This window comes from Amborella trichopoda, chromosome 5, assembly GCF_054954075.1.
Source record: "Amborella trichopoda isolate Santa Cruz 75 chromosome 5, AtrichopodaSantaCruz75HAP2 v2.0, whole genome shotgun sequence".
NCBI lineage: Eukaryota > Viridiplantae > Streptophyta > Magnoliopsida > Amborellales > Amborellaceae > Amborella > Amborella trichopoda.
In genome coordinates, this window is record NC_142340.1 from 15,598,860 (window position 1) to 15,619,466 (window position 20,607).

Genomic DNA, 20,607 nt, shown 5'->3' on the forward strand with positions numbered 1-20,607 from the left:
AAATCCAACCGGTGCTAGGCTTCACCGACTGTGATAAGAGAGGAGAGAGAAATCCAACCGACATTGGGCTTCATCAACTGTGACAAGAGAGAAGAGAGAAATTCAATAGGCATTGGGCTTCGTAGATTGTGACGAGAGAAAAGAGAGAGAAAATCACCTGATGCTAGGGAGTAAAGAAGAAGAAGAGAGAAATTCATTCAGTGTTGAGACTTCATCGATTGCATTAGTAGAGGAGAAAGAAATCCAGTTGGCACTAGGCTTCATTAACTAACAGAAGGGGTGAGAGAAAGAGGGGAGGAGAGAGAAAGTTACTTACTCGAAGGGTACCAACCCTCTTCTTCTCTCTCCTCTCTCTCTCCAAGACGTACTCACAGGCTCAAGCAAGCAGGAAAATTTCTATTGAATGATCAAAGAATGAACTTTTACAATTTAGCTTTACACGTTTATATAGAATTGGCCCCAAACATGGGTGGACACCCAAAAACTACCTAAAATTAACAATAATTATAATTATTCTAAATTAAATAAAATTACGAAAATAGGGTGTAAAAGGACTGTTTTGCCCCTGCTTAACAATTCATAAAATTCCATAACAGTCCCTACTACTGCCCTAGAACTTGCATGATCTTCCATGAGTGATCCGAGATTAATCTGATGATCATTTTCTTGTACGGCTCAGCATGGCGATCAATTTGATACCAATTTCAAGCCATGGATCATGTTTTTAAGCCACGATCAAGAGACTTGAAATTTACTTGAATCTTGGAAACTTCGAATCGATAGTGCGCTCATTCCATAATTTTTTCTATAACTTCTTCATCATAGTACACTAAGAATGTCGTCACAATCGCGTGGCAACAAATGGAACGCGATTTGGAGCCCTAATGAAGATTTCGCAATTTTTGAGTTTTGGCTGGAATCTGAAATCCAGCGGCCGGAATTTCAATTAATTTGTGGGCTTCATGCATGAAATCTGAGCATCCATCATGTACGGGGTTCAGACTAATGATAGCCTTGGACCTTACGTCATCACTGACAGTCTGACCGTCACTGTGACGAGACGGGGCAAGCAACAGCCCACCCCACTCTCCTTAACTACTTCAGGTTTCTTCCGACCTAGACGCAACACAGGTGGTTCTAAAGCCACCAATACCATGCATGCTAAACCTGGAGCTTGGGCCAGCCCAAAGGCTGTGACCAGATGAGCACACGACTTTCAAGAAAATCGAACATCTCACAAACAAATGCACATGCATGCTCAAGGCCCTAAGGCCTCACAAACTAAATGGGCGAATATTGCAAATACTCAACCCCCTGCTGCATGAGGGATTGAACTTAGAGCCACCCCAAACAATACTATGGATCGTGCATAGACATGCAGATCTAGGGACGTTGTCGGTAAGAAAGGGAAACGAGCATCTGTCTCTTCCCCGACCACCCCAAAACCACTTGCTACCTGATACTTGAAGAAGTTACCCTTGAGCACCATCCTCTCCACTCCTCCTTCCTTAGACATGCGAGCAAGCCCCCAGGGTAGGGCTCGAGATAGGAGGATACCCTCGGTGATGACCAGTCAGCACCCCGCTCCTCCAGACAAATTTAAGCCCCCAAGGCCTGCCACGAGCTCTCTTCTCCCCGGGCACCATACCTTGCCTGCGTTGATCAACTTTGCTTGTCAAGAAAGAAACTAGAATCATTTTCGGTTATGGAAAACGTTTTACCGGAGCTTGCAATTTAAAAGAGCGAGGGGCATGGAAGTGTCGCTCCGATAGTAAAAAAGTAGAATCTTCTACCTTGGAAGGCCTACTAAGCTGAAACAGGTTCGAACCATTGCAAGACGCGGAGGAGCCTGGGGCAAACGACTCCGCTCAATGTTGTGCCATCATGGTGAAGGAGTATAGACCTATTCCACCTGACCTGTGACCTCAAGGTCGTCACAGGAAAATAAAAGGAGCACGACCCCGAGGCCATCGCTAGCCCCACCAGTCAGGATGTTTGCCTCAAGGCCTTCAAGTGTCGAGTCCGGCAGCGGTGAAACCTCAGCGATATTCGAAATCCGACTGGAGAAAGGTATCAAGAAAATTAGACAGAGATTACTCCTCCAATCAAAAAGCATACCACATGCTAGTGTTCCACCCTACCCTCTGCCATCCACAGCCCCGATGATGGCTCCAATCAGCAATATGAGCACCAGATGCAAGATCTGGCACCAATGTCAAAGGATCATAAAGAAGATTCGTCGGACCGAGCGGAGGCTATAGAGAAAGGAAAGACTAAAACAGAAGAGGTCAGCCCTCCAAAGTTCACTCTCACTCCCTTACCAGGATCTACCCCAGAAACATAGGAAAGGGCAGTTCGGATAAATCCACGGAGTGACCGCCTCCTAAAGGCCGCAGTCATACCTAGATGAAAGTTGTACAACTATGAGGCTCATCAAATCATGAAACAGATGGACTATGAGCCATCTAACAATCAAGGCTTGAACGATGGCAAAGGCATATTGGCGCCTTTCGCTATCGTCGAAGCTATAGCATCTCAGCACCGTCAAAAGGAGGGCTTGGGTTATTTAACACGACCAAGCCTATCCCCATGGCCTTTCCCCACCGAGCAAGTTTCTCATGTAATGGTGTCACCAGAACAACCGTCATCTCCTCGAGAATGTGCTCCGGAAGAAACCCTTGTCCAGGGCCAGCAAGAAGTGACAGAGGCCCGCCAACCCATCCCAAAGTTGGAGGAGCCCGTAGCAGAAGGAACCAGCAGAGGACAACTACCCGTGAGACAAATAGTCGAGACACCTGAGACACATGGCCCGATCGATAGTTCGTCGCTGCTCAATGAGGAAGAAATAGAGAAGGCGCCAGAAGTACTAGAAGACGGTGGAAAGGCCACGACAGATGACTTAGAGGAAATAAACTTGGACGATGAAGCCGACCCAAGGCCTACTTTCATCTCCGCCATCATGCCCCTTGAAGAAAAGCATGAGTATACTGAATTTTAAAGGCCGAACGAGATGTGTTCTCCTACCATTATGAGGAGATGCTGGGTCTCGATCTGTGTGTGGCGGTCCACAGGTTGGTGATCGACCCATCATGTAAGGCGATCAAGCAAAAACTGAGGAGATTCAGGGCCGACTTAGAGATCCAAATTGAAGCAAAGGTAAACAAGCTTAAAGTGATATGGTTTATTCAGGAAGTCAAATACCCAAAATGGTTGGCTAATGTGGTGTCAGTCAAAAAGAAAAATGGATAGATCTGGGTCTGTATTGACTTCCGGGACTTGAATTCGGCTTGCCCCATGAATGACTTCCCTCCGCTTTACAGAGTTGTTGATCAATTCGACCACGAATTGCCAAGCATTCTCCTTCATGGTGGATATTCTGGTTACAACCAAGTAAGCATGGCTCCGTAAGACGAGGAATATACGGCCTTCCTAACCCCAAAAGGAGTATTTTGTTATACGGTGTTGCCTTTCAGCCTCAAAAACGCCGAGCTACCTATCAAAGGGCCATGACCACCATCTTCAAGGACATGCTCCATGAAGAAGTCAAATGCTACGTGGACGACCTCGTGGTTAAGTCCAATAGCTAGAGTAATCACATAACAAATCTCGAAAACGTTTTCATGAAGCTTCACCTCCACCAACTCAAAATGAATCCCTTAAAGTGCACCTTTAGCGTGCGGTCGGGAAAATTCTTGGGATTCATTGTCAAATATAGAGGCTTGGAAATCGAGCCTATTAAAATTAAAGCCATCCAAGAAATGTCACCGTTGAGAAACCTTCAAGAGCTCAGGTCTCTCCACGACCAGTCGGCCTACATAAGAAGGTTCATCTCTAACCTGTTGGGATGGTGCTAGCCCTTCTCCCCTCTTTTGAAAAAAGACATACCCTTTGAGTGGGACGAGGCATGTCAAACAGCTTTTTATGAGATCAAAAGTTACCTGCTCAAGCCTCCAGTTCTCTCCACCCCTCATCCTATACGTGGCTGCGTAGGATTAGTCACTCGGAGCCCTGCTAGCCTAAAACAATGATGAGGGGAAAGAGATGGCCCTGTATTACTTGAGCCGAATGATGCAGGGGGCAGAAGATAATTACTCACCAATAGAAAAATGTACCTAGCTCTTATCTTCACAAGGCAAAAGTTGTATCATTAGCTGCTAGCGCAGCCGGTTCAGCTCATTTCCCAAGCAAACCCGATAAAATTCCTTTTATCGCGCCCTTGCTTGACAGGCCGACTCGCAAAATGGTCACTACTCTTCATGGAGTTTGACATCACATACATGCTGCAAAAGGCCGTCAAAGGTCAAGCCCTTGCAGATTTCCTGGCTGCCCATCCCCTACCGACAAGTACCCCTTCGGTCGATGATCTGTCTGACGAAGAGGTCTTCCATAATGAAAACGAGTGCGAATGGAAAATGCACTATGATGGGAGTTCCAATCTGAGAAGGGTAGCGCCAGAATGGTGTTCTCTACCCCCCATGACGGCCTCATCCCCTTATCCTTCTCTCTCCTAGGGATAGGGTCACATAATGAGGTAGAATATCAAGCGTTCATCCTAGGCTTGCAAATCTCCTCCTATATGGACTTAAAGTGCTTGTGCTAGACTTAAAGTGCTTGCGCTAGAATAAAGTGCTTGCGCATCTACGGCGATTCAGAATTGGGGATTAGACAACTCAAAGGGTTGTATGATGTAAGGAAAGAGAGTCTCAAACCTTACTTCAATACCGTCAAATTGTTAATCACCAAACTCGAAGAAGTGGTCATAGAACATATACCTTGAAGGCTCATTACGCAAACTAATGTGCTCGCCAAATTAGGGGTGACAATCCAAATGACACTAAAAGGGCCCACGCCGATATGGGTCGTAGAATGGAGGTGCGCCGAATTCATGAAGGAATTCGAGGGAGAAAGCGAAAAAGAGCGATCACCCACCCTCATGTCCTAATCAGGGTAGATACTATTGACGCATGAACCTTATCTATCCCTCCAAAATCCTTTATAATTGAAGAAGAGAGAGGGGAAGGAGAAAGATCACAACCCTCAGAGAAAACGTGCACAGAAGTGGAGCGAGTGACAGATTGGTGTGCCCCCATCAAAGCGTATATGCAGCACAATTGACTTCCCGAGGATCCTATTGAATATAATAGGATCCGAAGATTGGCCACGTGATATATGTGCCAAGACGATACTCTGTTCCGAACTTCCTATAATGACATGCTGCTCAGATGTATCAATCCTGAAGAGGCAAAACATGTGCTCAAAGAAGTCCATTCCGGGATTTGTAGGATGCACCAATCTGGCCTTAAACTTTACAATAGGATCATCTGGATAGGCTATTACTGGCCTACTATGAATACTGACTCCATCGTGTTCACAAAATGCTATTTAATTTATGAAATTCATGCAAGCTTCATTCATTAGCCTGCTGAGCCCCTCCACCAAACGGTGGCATCCTGGGCCTTCGCTCAATGGGGTATGGATATTGTAGGTTCCATCGACCCACCTTCTTCCTCGGGGCATGCATTCATACTCACTGCAATAGACTATTTCTCCAAATGGGCCAAGGCGGTTCCTCTGAAGAAAGTCCCCGGCCCTACGGTGGCTAACTTCGTGCATCACCACATCATATATAGATTTGGCATCCCCGATCGAATCATTTCTGATAACGGCCCCCAATTCTGAAGCAGCCAAATTGACAGGTTGGTCGAACAATTTGGGTTCATGTGGAAAAACTCGACAATATGTACCCTCCCAAGAGCTAATGGTCTGGTCGAGGCTTTTAACAAGACTCTTTGTGACACCTTGAGGAAATCTGTCTCCGACACTGAAAGAGACTGGCACTAAAAGCTTTCGAAAATTCTTTGAGCTTACTGTATCATGACCCGAGGCTCAACATAGTTGACCCCTACTTACTGTTGTATAGGGGTGAAGTTATATTACCATTGGAAATATAGCTACCCTCCCTTAGGGTGGCCCTCCACTACGAAATGACATAGGAAGAATGAGCTACTATTCGCTATTAAGAGATAGATGAGATCAATGAAGAAAGATTGCATGTGCAGCAGAACCTTGAGATCCACAAGAACCGCATGCAACAAGCCTTCAACAAATCGACCAGGATAAGAGCATTCGCAAAAGGGGAATTGTTCTTGGCAGTAAGGAGACCTGTCATCACCCATGGCCAAACGAAGGGAAAATTCGAACCAAAATGGGAAGGCCCATTTGTGGTAAAGAAAGCCTTCCTCAACGGGGCCTATGTGCTAGTCAATGCTGAAGGGGAAGAAGCTATGCCCCCAATCAATGGGAGATACTTGAAGAAATATTATCCCTAAAGGATGGTCGAAGTTATATGACCTTACATTATGTGCACATCCTGATCGCATGACGTTAAACTGCTTCGCGCAATGGTCTAAGTTATATGACTTTAAACTATAGCGTATGTCCTGTCTGCACGACATTAAACTGCTTCGCACAATGGTCCAAGTTATATGATCTTAAACTATAGTGCACGTCTTGAATGCATGACATTAAATTGATTCGTGTAATGGTCCAAGTTATATGACCTTAAACTATTGCGCACGTCTTGGATGCATGACATTAAACTGCTTCGCATAATGGTCCAAGTTATATGACCTTAAACTATAACGCACATCTTGGCCGCATCACGTTAAACTGCTTCACGCAATGGTTCAAGTTATATGACCTTAAACTATAGTGCACATCCTGGCCGCATGACTTTAAAACACGTCTTCAGAAGGGCATAACTCTTCGCTCTAAATAGAACTTGAAATTCCTAGAAAGAAACTGCTCTCTGCTCTTCACCATGGAGCCAAGGTCAAGAACTAGGAGACAGTTAGAAGTGCAAACATATGCAAAAAGCCTGAGCAGAACACTCTTACTTGCCATAGCAACAGTTCACCCAAGCGTTGAATAGTGAAATTGACCACATCACTCGATTGGTTAGCCAGCACAAGGAGAATGTTGTGCCAGAAAAGGCCATCGTCATCCACCATCACAGCTAGATGAACGAGATTAGGTATAGGCCCGACGACCCTCACAGCATCATGCACTCCCTTGGACCTTGCGCTCTGAAGCACAAGCAAGAAGAAGTGAGTTGAAGGCACGAACCCTCCATCTAGCATGGGTCCATCAGTGCTTTTGCACGATCTCAGACTCACTCCAGGATTTGGAACCTGAGTGCTAACCTCAGGAAATGACATGGCCTCTCGGGAGGACGCTTCAGAAAAGAGGGCTCTCTTCTCTCTACACAACGAAGGAGGAAAGGGAAGTTTCTCAAAACAACAAGAGGAACTGCTTTCCCACTCACTCCACCACGCCTTCTTATAGGATCGTCATCAAAGCACTTCGCTTCCCAAGCATCACCCCGTCCAACCACATGGACGCGTGTCATTACAAGGGCTCCTCATTTGACTACCATTCAAGTCTTCTGACACCTTGCCTTCCAAGCATCATTTTTGAAACATCACCAGTCAAATCTCCTACCGCTCAGCCTCCCAGGCATCATCATCAGCAAATCACAAGACTGATCGCCGCCGCTTTACCTTTCAGGTGTCACTTTCTTTGACCACGTGTCGTCTTTAGACGCTTTCTCATCCGAGCGCCGTCTTCATGCATTAATCCCTAAGCAATCATGCTTTTCGGACGACATTCCCCATGTACGCAGGCCAGTCACCAAAACAGTCCGCATTCCCAGCAACAAGGGACCTCCACGTGGGTTCACTCTGATGCCTCTGAAGGCATCGTCAGCAATCAACAGCTGAAAAAGACAAGCACTCCACATGCCTACAAGGGGAGCGTGACCAACTCACACTCACCTCCTCAACACATCATCCATGAGGATCGCTGCTCCAGTAAGCCTCCTCCAAAGAAGAAGCTGGGCACGATAGAAATTATCATGAGTAAAAGAAAAAGAGCTTCAGGTGGACATAGTCACTAAGACTATGGGTAAAATCACCAAAATAATAGAAAATGGGATTAGTGAAAACCCCCGAGGGCACCATGAGTAAAAATGACAACCAGACATGGCCATGAAGCCATGAATAAAAGTGTCCTGAAAACAAGAAAACCGGGCATGGTAAAAACCCACAAGGGCTTCATGAGTAAAAATGGAAATCAAAAGGCGGACGTGACCTCGAAGTCGCAGGCAAAAATGCCTCATCAAAAGGACTTGGTGAAAACCACCCTCGTGGTGCCACTTCCACCCACCTGGTTCAACTGAAAACCTGCAAGGGCGCTTCAGCCAAACAAAAAAAATCTGGCATTAACACTAAAAATTAAAAAAATCCAACGCTAGTGCCAACAAAAACTCCAGTCGTAGTGCCAACAAAAAATTCAACCCCAGAGCCAAAACAAAAACTCTGGCCAAAGGGCCAAACTCAACTCTCCAGCCACAATTCCGAACATATTTCTCCTACCCTAGTGCCAAACAAAAATCTGGCCCTAGAGCTAAAACAAAAACTCCAGCCAAAGGCCAAACACAACTCTCTAGCCAAAGGGCTAAACACAACTCTCTAGCCAAAGGGCCAAACACAACTCTTCAGCCAAAAGGCCAAACACAATTCTCCGGCCCCAGTACCAAACAAAAATCTGACCCCAACGTCAACAAAAATGTGGCCCCAGCGTCAACAAAAAAATTCGACCCCAACATCAACAAAAATTCAGCCAAAGGGCTAATAACCACAACTCTTCAGCCAAAAGGCTGAAAACAATTCTTCGGCCAAAGGGCGAAACACAACTCTCTGACCAAAGGGCCAAAAACAACCCTCCGGCCAAAAGGCCGAACACAATTCTCCTATTGAACACAATTCTCTAGCCAAAGAACCAAAACAAAATTTTCTTTTCTTACCAGCTAGATTGATATCAACACCTACAAAAGGGCAACCGCTAGCTAGGCCATTAGGAGATTCCGTTGGCATGGAATAGTAAGCCCTCCACAAGGAGGTCTATCAGCACGCTCTCCCAAAATACATACTCCAGCACGACTTGGACAAATCCCCTAAGCGTGGCCCCAGTCCACTAGAGACCAGCACACGCAATGGAGTCGTAAACAGCCAAGTGAAATCCAATCCTAGGGAAAAGCTCAGCAAAGTCTACCCATAAAGGATTGTGCTGATGCTGGTGATCAAGGAGAAAAACATCTGTTGAGAGGAAATATGCACGTCTTAGTGAGGATTCAAGAGATGAACTTCGACAACAAAGTTTCATTCTGAATGTTGCACTTCTTGCTTCTCTCAAAGTGCAACATTCATCGGGGCAAGTTGTCAGACATTATTTTTGACGTACTTACATCTTCTACGCTAATAAGGAGAAAGACGGTAACATCTTGGTCTTATCGGTACTAGAGACATTAATTGACCAAAGTTGTATCGTGAAATAAGTCCTAAACCAGACAACCTAGGAGAAGTGCGATCATGCTAAGAAATGACCTTACAACTGTAGCCCTGTGCTAGTGGCTTCAGAACAATACCAGACCACATCCATTGCATTCAAAATGTCGAAAACCCCTGGACAACCAAATTTGGGCTCAATCGGACCACCCAAAATGGTTCTACACCCATACTGCCTCAAGATGGGTAGGTTTTACACTATCGCATTGCAGCTTCACCAAACCAGTCCTCAAGCATGAAGACTGCAACATCACATCTCCAGAAGGACTTCAAGGACCCATAGTACCTTCGCCTAAAACCAAAAAAAGCCCAAATTTTGACAAGTTCTAAATCGTGGCAGCCTCGTCATTTTGACCTAAGGTATGCACTATGGCACTACTCAGAGTCACACTTCTTTTAGAAAGAAGGTGATCTCAAAACCAAAAAAATCAGGGTTTTAAGAAGAAGACATCTCGAACCTCGTGAAGCACATCTTGAGATTCGCACATCAGATCATCATGAAAATGAGTTCAATGCAACCACCTCACGAAGAGCTGCAAACTCGTATAAATGTTGTACCTGATCCAATGTCTGATAAACACAAATCCCAATGTTACAGCAACAGTAAATCTGCTTGATCGTCGGATTCCCTTTTTCTTGTGACCTCCCAAATTAGGAAATGCTACAAATGAAGACCAAAACATACCAAATTTGGTGCAAAATAACTTTGACAGTATCCTCTTTCATCTATAAATAAGATAAAGACTAAAAGCATCAGCGATCAAACGGTATTAGCGATCAAAGTTCACAAATCTAATCGGACTTCCACCTTGTGGGAAAAGGCTGCTGAACACGATTAAAGGGCATCAAAATGCTCATAATCGAACAACCATCGAGGAAATAATGACAAACCAGTTGAACAATCGCTACAAGGTTCCAAAAAATCTTCCAAGATTTAGCAATGGCACGAGGACCCTCAGGAAGGGATGGTTTTGCCATTTGTGTAAAAGGTTTTAGGGGCATTTTGGGCATTATACCTAATTTCGAGATTTTATTCCATTTTATTTAATTGTAATTACGCTTAGTTTTTGAGAATTCACCCCTATTCAGTCAGTTCTCTATATAAACAAGCTTAAGTCATTTGTAAAAGAGCGGATTATTCATCACTAAATCAGAGGCATAACGCTTGTTTTCACTCGTCTTTTGCTCCTGAACCCTTAATCACGTCGAGAGGAGAGAGAAAACTTTCGGAGAGAGAAAATACCCTTGAGTGCGTGGTCTCGATCCTTCCCAAAGAGAGAAAACATCTCTGAGTGCGGTGACCAATTCTCTTACTCTCCTAAGCTAGGTCACATCCCGAGCCCCTCTCTCCCTTCTCCTCTACATGCCATCTACCCTGCACAGGAATCTGCATTCGCAACTGACGTGTGGTCCCGAGCCGACCCATGATTCCTAACTCTCGGGTGCTCTTGCACCCTCCCACCAGCCAGCCAGCCTCTCGAGGGAACCACCACAGGGAGGGATAATCAAGCCCCATAGCAGCAATAGGCAAGAGAGAGAGAGAGAGAGAAAAGAGATACTTGGAAAGCATGAAGAGAGTCCTCGTCCAAACTGTACTAAAAGATAGTTGGAGGGCTTCTAAGAGGGCGAACCGCCCGGGTTTGTCTCACGAACCCCAAATGACGAGGTGAGCATCCAAGCGCACCCCCACCATGAAAATCTCTCTCATTGTTGGTTCCTATCCGTGCCCTGGAGAGCCCACGCATGCGCACGCATAGGTGCCCAACACGTGCGGATCCTCGGGATTGTTTGAGAAAGGGTTTTGTCTCCCACGTGTGTACACCCTGCCCACACGAGGACCAAAGAAAAAACCAGGCCTCGACCAATGTGCTAACAGTTTAGAGAGCGTATAGCTTGGCCTGTTGTGCAAAGCAGTTTAATAGCATGCGGTTAGGATGTGTGCTAACAGTTTAGAGGTTGTATAGCTTGGACCATTGTACGCAGCAGTTTAGCGTCATGCAGCCAGGATGTATGCTATAGTTTTTTTTTAGGGTTGTATAGCTTAGACTGTTGTGTGAAGAAGTTTAGCATCATGCAGACAGGATGTGTACTACAGTTTAAGGTTGTGTAACCTGGACCGTTGTATGAAGCAATTTAACGTCATGCGATAACAGTTTAGAGGTCGTATAACTTGAATCGTTATGCGAAGAGTTTAACTTCATGCAGCCAAGATGTGTGCTAAGAGTTTAGAGGTCGCATAGCTTGGACCGTTTTGCGAAGCAGTTTACTGTCATGCGGCCAGGGCGTGTGCTACCAATTTAGAGGTCGTATAACATGGACCGTTGTGTGAAACAGCTTAACATCATACATCCAGGATGTGTGCTAATAGTTTAGAGGTCGTAGAGCTTGGACAATTGTCGTGCAGTTTAAGGTCGTGCGGTTAAGATCATAGCTCATGAATAATACTTTTTCAAGTATCTCCCATTGATTAGGGGCATAGCTTCTTCACATTCGGCATTGACCAGCACATAGGCTCCATTAGGAAAAGCCTTTTTCACAACAAAATGACCTTCCCATTTTGGCTCGAACTTTCCCTTCGTTCGACCATGAGTAACGATGGGTCTTCTTACTGCCAAGACCAATTCCCCCTTTACGAACGATCGTATTCTAATTAATTTATCAACGGCTCGCTGCATATGGTTCTTGTGAATCTCATGGATTTGTTGTGCTTGCAATCTCTTTTCATCAAGTGTATCAAGTCCTTAATAATGAAGAGCAGCATGTTCTTCATATGGCATCTCATAATGAAGGGCTATTTTGAGAGAAGGGAACTGAATTTCTAAAGGAAACACAATTTCACCCTTGTATTTCAAAGAGTAGGGAGTCAACTGAGTTGGACATTAGACCATAAGACGATAGGCCCATAGAAATTTAGAGAGTCTTTCATGCCAATCCCACTTAGTATCGGAGACAGAATTTCTCAGGGCATCATAAAGGGTCTTGTTAAAGGCTTCAGCCAGTTCATTGACTCTTGGATGGTACATGATAGATTATTTCCACTTAAACCAAAATTGATTGACAAGACAGTCAATTAGATGCTCTGAAATTGAGGGCCACTATCAGAAGTGATCTGGTCAGGCACACGAAATCTATATATGATACGTTGGCGCACAAATTTTGCTACTGCAAGTCCAGAGGCTTTCTTCAAAGGGACAGCCTCAGCCCATTTAGAGAAGTAGTCTATGGCAGTAAGTATAAACATGTGCCCCAAAACAAGATACCATCACAACACACATAGCATGTGCCTGACCTTCGGATTGGCTAACCAAACAGTCAATTTGATTACTTTGAAATTGAGGGCCATTATTAGAAGTGATCCGGTCAGGCGCACTGAATCTACATATGATATATTGGTGCCCAAAATTGGCCACTGCAAGTCTGGGGAATTTTTTTAGAGGGATAGCCTCAGCCTATTTAGAGAAGTAGTCTGTGGAAGCAAGTATAAACACGTGCCCCGAACAAGATATCATCACGACACACATACCGTGTGCCTGACCTTCTTTAAGCAGGTGGCTCACCTCTTTTTTGTCAATGCATCTAAGCAGCATATCATTATAGGAGATTCGAAACAAGATACCATCACGACACACATACCATGTGCTCGACCTTCAGATCTTGTTGCACTCAATAGAATCTTTAGGAAGCCGGTTATGCTGCAAATAATCCTTAATAGGGATGCATCAATCAGTTACTGGCTCCACTTTTGTACAAATATGATTTAAAGATTCTGACTCTCCATCCCCCTCTTCTTCTTCCCTTATAGTCATGAAAGAATCATGAGAACTGCATGAGGCATGTGTAGTCTCTTGCTCTGTGATGACTGCCCCGAATGGATGAAGAGCAATTTTTCAATAATTGCACTTCATCTTCATTATCGAGCTTTTTAATGAACTCACAATATCTCCATCCAGCTACCCATATTAATGTGGACCCCTTCAGTGGTGCTTGAATTGTTTCCCCCAACTTGGCAAGTGCATTGACTTGTGCATTAAGCCTTCGTGGTACATGCTCAAGAGTGATTTCTTCAAATCCAGCTACCAATGATTTGGCAGCATTGAAGTAAGGCTTGAGATTTTCCTTCCTTACATCATATACCACTTTGAGTTGCCTGAAGACCAACTCTAAATGTCTATAAATGCTTAATCATTTCAAGTCCATATGAGAAGTAATCTCCAAGCCTATGATGAGCACCTGATATTCTGCTTTGTTATGTGACTCTATCTCTAGGAGAGAGAATGATAGAGGGACAAGCCCATCACGAGAGGTCGAGAACACTACTCCGACACCACCTTTCTCGGATTGGAATGCCTCGTAAAAATGCATCTTTCAGTCACATGAAACTTCAGTATGAAATACTTCTTCATCTGATAGATCATCAAACAAGGGGGCATCAGCTGGGAGAGGTTGTGCAACCAAGAAATCTGTCAGGCGTTGTCCTTTGACTGTTTTTTGAGGCACATATGTAATGTCAAACTCCATGAGGAGTAGTGGCCATTTCGCAAGTCATCCTGACAGACAAGGGCACGACAAGAGAAACTTAATAGGGTTGGATCAAGAGATGAGCCGAACCAGATGTGCAAGCAAATAATGTCAGAGCTTCTGTACTGCGCAAGTGAGAGCCAAGCATATTTCTCTACTAAGGAATAATTATTTTCAACTCCTTGAATCCTTCGACTCAAGTACTATAGAGTCATTTATTTTCCTTCGACATTGTTTTGAGCAAGCAGGACTCACATATAAGATGAGGAGTTTTCCCGGAATTGGGACAGAAAGAACCGGGGGCTTCAACAAATAGCTATTGATGTCTTCGAAATCTATTTGACATGCTTCGTCCAATTCGAAAGGCGTGTCTTTCTTCAAGAGCCTAGAGAAAGGTTAGCACCGTCCTGAGAGATTAGAAATGAACCTTTGTATATAGGCAAGCTTTCCTTGAAGAGATATGAGCTCTTGCAAAGTCCTCGAAGGTGACATCTCTGGAATGGCTTTAATCTTGACAGGTTCGACCTTTAAGCCTCGATATCTGACAATGAATCCTAAGAATTTTCTAGATCGTATACCAAAGGCACACTTCAAGGGGTTCTTCTTGAGCTGGTGAAGATGAAGTCTCTAAAAGATGTTTTCTAGATTTCTTATATTAGTACTTCTTTCGTCGAACTTTACGACAAGGTCATCTACGTAGCATTCCACTTCTTCATACAGCATGTCTTCAAAGACAATGGTCATAACCCTTTGATAGGTGGCTCCGACATGTTTTAGCCTGAAAGGCATTACTGTATAACAAAAGACACCCTTAGAAGTTACGAAAGAAGTGGACCCTTCGTATTCTAGTGCCATCCTTATTTGGTTATACCCCGAATAACCATCTATGAAGGCGAATTCTTGGTAATTGGTTGTTGAATCTAGCAACAACTTAGTGAAAGGGAGTGAGAAATCATCTTCAGAACAAGCTATATTTAGATCACAAAAATCAATGAACACCCTGATCTGTCCATTCTTCTTCTTGACAGACACAAAATTAGCAAGCCATTTTGGGTACTTGACTTCTCAAATGAAATGTGTCATCTTAAGCTTGTTCACTTCTACTTCGATCCGGATCTCCAAATCGGCTCTAAACCTTCTTGATTTCTGCTTGACGGGCTTGAAGGATGGGTCAAATCCTAATCTGTGAACTGCAACCCGAGGGATCTCTTCATAATGCCAAACAAAGACATATCGATTGGCTCGCAAAAACTCAGTATACTCTTTCTACTCTTCAGAGGGCATAATGGCTGAGATAAAAGTGGGTCTTGGGTCAGCTTCATCACCCAAGTTTACTTCTTCTAAGTCATCAGCCGTGTCTTGACCACCATCTTCCAACACTTCCAGAGCTTCTTCTATCTCTTCTTCACTAAGTGACATAGAATTAGCAACTACTCATACATTTCAAGGATTCCAACTATTTGCTCTACAGAAACGGTTATTCTTTTGTCTCATTGGCTCCTGAAACCTCAGGCTCTTGAACAGTTTGGGTAACTTCTGCTACTTCTTGAGGCTCTTAGGAAGTGACCTCTTTAGAAATAAGTTCCAAGGGAGGTAGTAACAGTTCTTGTGACACTGTTACATGAGAGCTTTGGTTGGGGAAGAAGGACCATGGGGGTAAGCTTGGGTGCCTTAGGTAATCAATGCCTTCTTTTTTAATATGCTGAGACGTCGTGGTCTCGATGATGACGAAGGGTGCCAGCATTCCCTTGCCATCATTCAACCCCTGGTTGCTAAACGACTCATAGTCTATTTTCCTCTTAATCTGATGTGCTGGACTATATAAATCCCATTTCGGCATGACTGCAGCATCTAGAAAAGGGTTTCTTCAAGGGTTCACTTGAACATTTATTACCTGAGTTTTGGGGATGAAACCAGGTAAAGGAATCGGATCAGGTGTTGGGGGAGCAACTTCCTTCATCTTAGCTTTTCCTTTTCTTATAACCTCCACTTGACTAAGAAAATCTTGTACCTGTTCTTTCAGTTCTGCAATACTGGCTTGAATTTGAGCTTCATATTGTAGTTCAGGAATACCAATGAAGTCACGAACAGTGGAAAAAGGACCACTCATCACCTTCTGATGGGCAATTCGGGTTTCCATCACAAGGGTTGGGAAATGAAAGATTTTTTGGTAATCTCACATGTAGTTGGCTTGATCCGTAAGGCAAACACTATCCTTCTCCCTTTCGAGGACTGAGGTATGTAAGACCTTGGGGATTTGCAAGACTTTGGTGGAATCTTATTGATAGAGAGGTGAAGAAATGAGGTGAGCAATATCTTCCTCCCTTTTGAGGACTGAGATATGTAAGATCTCAGGGATTTACAAGACTTTGGGGCAATCTTACTGATGTAGAGCGTGGTAGTTAGGTGAACAAACATTGTCCTCTTCAATACACAGGACCTTGAGTATTTGTAATACCTGGAGCTGGTTTGGGGGATAGTTGACCTGGGGAGTAAAGGAAGAAACATTCACCTCTCTTAAAGAGACTAGAATGTGTAAGACCTTTTGGTCAACTTTTTGTTCTATTTCTACTTGACGTGTAATGGGGATATGTAACACCTTCATGCCACCATGAGCATAAGTGACTGTGGGTGTTAACGAGCTTGAACCAGTGGCTTCCCTTTTATCATGCCCAATCTAAGCCACCACTGGAAGTGATTCTTGTGAAGATGGGATAGTTGATGAAGCTTCTCCTTCAGGTTCTTCATACGGTATTTCGTTTGGGGATGTGGGGATATTTCCATCAATGGGTATCAAAGGAATGACTTTTCTATATCTCTTTTCTTCTTGAAACATGTGATTAAGTGACCCTGTCATGTCTTTCACATCTTCATGAGAGGTCGAAGCAGTCTCTCTCAATTTTGGGTTTGTACTGGCTTTCATAGACAATACTAACTCTTGAGAGCACATTGAGTCCACGAAATAGTATTTTGCATCAGCATAATGTGACTCACTAATGGGAAACGGTCTCTTATCATTAAAGACCATGTGTTGGCTTCCATCTTAGTTTTATTTGAAATGCTGATGGAGTGTGGACAGAACCACCCCATGGTCGTGTAGCCAGGGATGACCCAACAGTATATTGTAAGAGGTAACCTTATCAATAACATGGAACAACGTGGAAGTGTTCACCAACCGGTTTTCTCCTGACTGATTGAATCCTTGAACTGTCAAACTTGTAGGCTCAAGCTTCTCAACACTTAACCCAATTCGGGTGAGAATCCTTCTAGGCATAAGGCTCACTGTTGATCCCCCATCCAGCATTATCCGATTGATTTGACAGGCTTGTAGCAAGCCGGTCACAAAGAGAGGTCGATTGTGGAACTTCTTTCCCAACTGAAGGTCATCATCTGAGAATGTAATAGACATGCAATTGTTAGGTATTGCGGGGTCTACCTCAACCCATTCAACTTCAATCTCGTATACTTCAGGGTTGGAGAGAGCTTGCACCAGAGCGATACGAAAGTCCTTGGATAACATGAGGGAATCATAGACACTTAAGAGAGCTAGAAGTCTCCTCAAGTGCCCGATCACATCATATTTAATTTTGTCAGGTTCAGAAAGGGTAGGTCCTTCGTTTACCACTAGTTTTAAAGGGAGAGGTGGTGATGGAGTGGTTCTTTCAGAGGAAGATTGTGTGACAGCCGCCAAAGAAGGGGCGATCACCGCCAAAGAAGGGGCGATCGTAGTCGTCGTATTAGGAAGAGAAGGTGGGCTGGATTGTGCAGCTACAGTGGGTGTACATAAGATAGAACGAGATAAAGGTTGTGATAGTCTAGGAATTTTAGCGTGGGAAGGCGGAGGGATTGAGTAAGGGACTGGTGGTACTCTGGGATATTTTAAGAGAGGGGGTGGTTTATGAATGGAGGTGGATGGGCTTGAATAAGGAATCAAGGGTGGCCCATGATATTTCAGGGCTTAGATGGAGCCGGTTTTTTAATTAGCTTTAATCTCCTTCCTGACCTCAACCTCATTTGGTCAACCGGAGCTATTGTGCTTCCTTCATGAAACACCAGCATATGACATGCCTCATAATTTGAAGAACTCTCTCTTCTTGAGTTCCTCAATAATTCCCCCAAGTTAGGTTCTGCAGGCCACTGGGGCCTTCTTCTCACTTCAGTTTTAGAAGCTGATTGAATGTCTCTTCTGGAGTGGGACAATGCCTTACCCTTCTTTTAGCAAAGGCTATAACACTACCAACATTTAAGAATCCGACCCTTTGAGCACCATCTTTCTTATCTATTTACTATGTTGTTTACTGGTATTGCAAGATTTGAGCTCTTCATTAAGAGCCTCAAAATTTCGGCAATCTAGAGTGAGTATAGAGACAGTCTTTGAGAGGGGAGAACAGTTTGAAGAATCAGGGATAAAAGAAGGGATAGAGCTTTTAGGATCATCACTTAAATTGGACCGAATCAGGTTGCTTTTGGGGTCATCATCTGAATTGGACTCAAAGAGGCTTTTAACATCTTCACTCTCATTGGATGTAATCAAGGACTATTTAACTTCATAACCCTTGTTGGATGATTACAGGGGATCTTTAAGGTCTTTACCCTGCATGGACCACTGAGGGATGATTTTAGAGTCTTCACATTTGTCAGACTGTTGTAGGGTGCTTTTAATGTCCTCACAAGTATTGGACGGATTTTGAATTGCTCTTATAGTCATGTATTGACCACCCTCAGCAAAAAGAACTTCCCTTGGGACAAAGTTATACAAAGTAGGAAGAGGGGGGATAGGGGAGAGAAATACCGCTTCTCTTAGAAATTGGGGAAGTTCACCTTGCGGTGTTGGGCTTTTGAAGGCCTTTTGTTCTACATATTTTTTTTGGCATGTTCGGCCTTTCGAATTTACCGCATGGGTACCACATTTTCTTGACAAATAGCCTCCCTTTTAAGGATTTTCATCTTGCCATGACCTTGATGTTCCATCCACGGTTCATGAACTTCAACAGAGGCTTGGAGAACAGGGGTTTTTGAGGTGTCCAGATGGGAACTTGAGCCTGTTTGAGCTTCCCATGCTGTGGAACTTCGGCTTCTTGAACTTTCTTCAGAGGTGAAGGTGATGTGTTTTCTATAACTACCTCACCACTTCATATATATTCTTCCAAAATTGTCTGAAATCCCCAGCAGCGATATAAATCATGTCCCTTTAACTGGTGATATTGGCACCATAAGTTCTGATTTCCTTCTTTTGAATGCTTCATGTCCTTAGGCACACAAGGTACAATCATTTCTTGTTGCACCAACATGTTAAAGAAAATATGGAACATTTTGGGAGACAGTTCGTTCATAGGAGCAACACATGATTTTCTTCTTGCACTGTAACCATGTGTGAAGCCTCTATAACTTCTTTTCCCTTTTCAGACTTGCTCGACTGGACTTTCTCTTCTTCTTTCATGTTGTGAGAAGTAGGGGGTGCTTTAGTAGGATTCTGGGATGTTGCTAGTTTAAGTGGTTCACGAGTTTTGACAGACACATTCACGATCATTTGTCCTTCAGCTATGGACTCTTATATCAATGTCCTAAAACTCTTACACTGAGATATCTCATGTCCCCCTACTTGGTGAAAAAGACACCAAAGATTTTCAGTGCCTCGAACCAAGTCCTTGGGTTGCCTTGGAGTAAGTGAAACAATCAACCCTTGCATGGCCAGAATTGCGAAGAGATCATGAAGGAGATTAGATGGTACTTCTTCTGACTGTAAGGTTTGTACTTGCTCTTCTTGTACTGTAATTACATGCAAAGCCTCGGTAGTCATGAAAGCTTTCTTGAGACTATCGAAATTGATTTACCCTTTTGGAATTAAGGCTCCGATGTGTTTCTTAAGCTGAACACCTTGTACGAGGCAGCCTAACATTCGGTGATAGGAGCAATAATTTCCGCAGTTGACAAGTCTCGCATGTTCTGGCCTTTTGATTCCAGGAAGAGTCACCATACCTTGCTCTATTAGCATCTTCAAAAGAGTCGGTACCCATGCTTTGTTGAAACTATATCATTGGCTCTTCATTCAAACTGTTCAGTACGATACAAATTTTGCGACGGGGGTACGCTATTGTAATTCTGAGGTCGAAGCTACTGATGTTGGGGTTCCCCTTGACTCTTGGGTGGTAACCCCCGAGAGGTATCTAATGTTTGGAGAGGAGAAACATTAGCTGGGAGTTTAGGGCGAAGGTTTGGCCTATTGTTGATGAGATTGCGATTTTGACCTTCCCTTGAGGTCTAAGCTTAACTTCCACCATGATGTTTTGACAAGCTTTCAATTTTTACTGCCTTCGTGATCATGTCTGAGAATGTGGTAGGGTTAGAAGCCTCAACATGTAAGGAAATTTCCTTCTTCATATTCCTTATGCATGTCTATACCACGTCAATCTCAGGCATGGGGTTAGTTTGATACATTGCAAGATCCCTCCATCTCTGAATGCTCGTTTACTGACTCATTCATTTCCTAGGTCATTGTGAGAAGTTCTATGACTTGACCATCTCGTTCTACTTAATAGAAGCGTTTGTAAAACAAATGCTCCATTTCTTCCCAGGAATGGACGGAGTTTGAGGACAAACGTGTGTATCACTTAAAGGCACGCCCAACCAAGGTTTCTACAAATTGCCGAAGAAGTGGTCTGGAATTAGCCTCTGATTCTTAGCA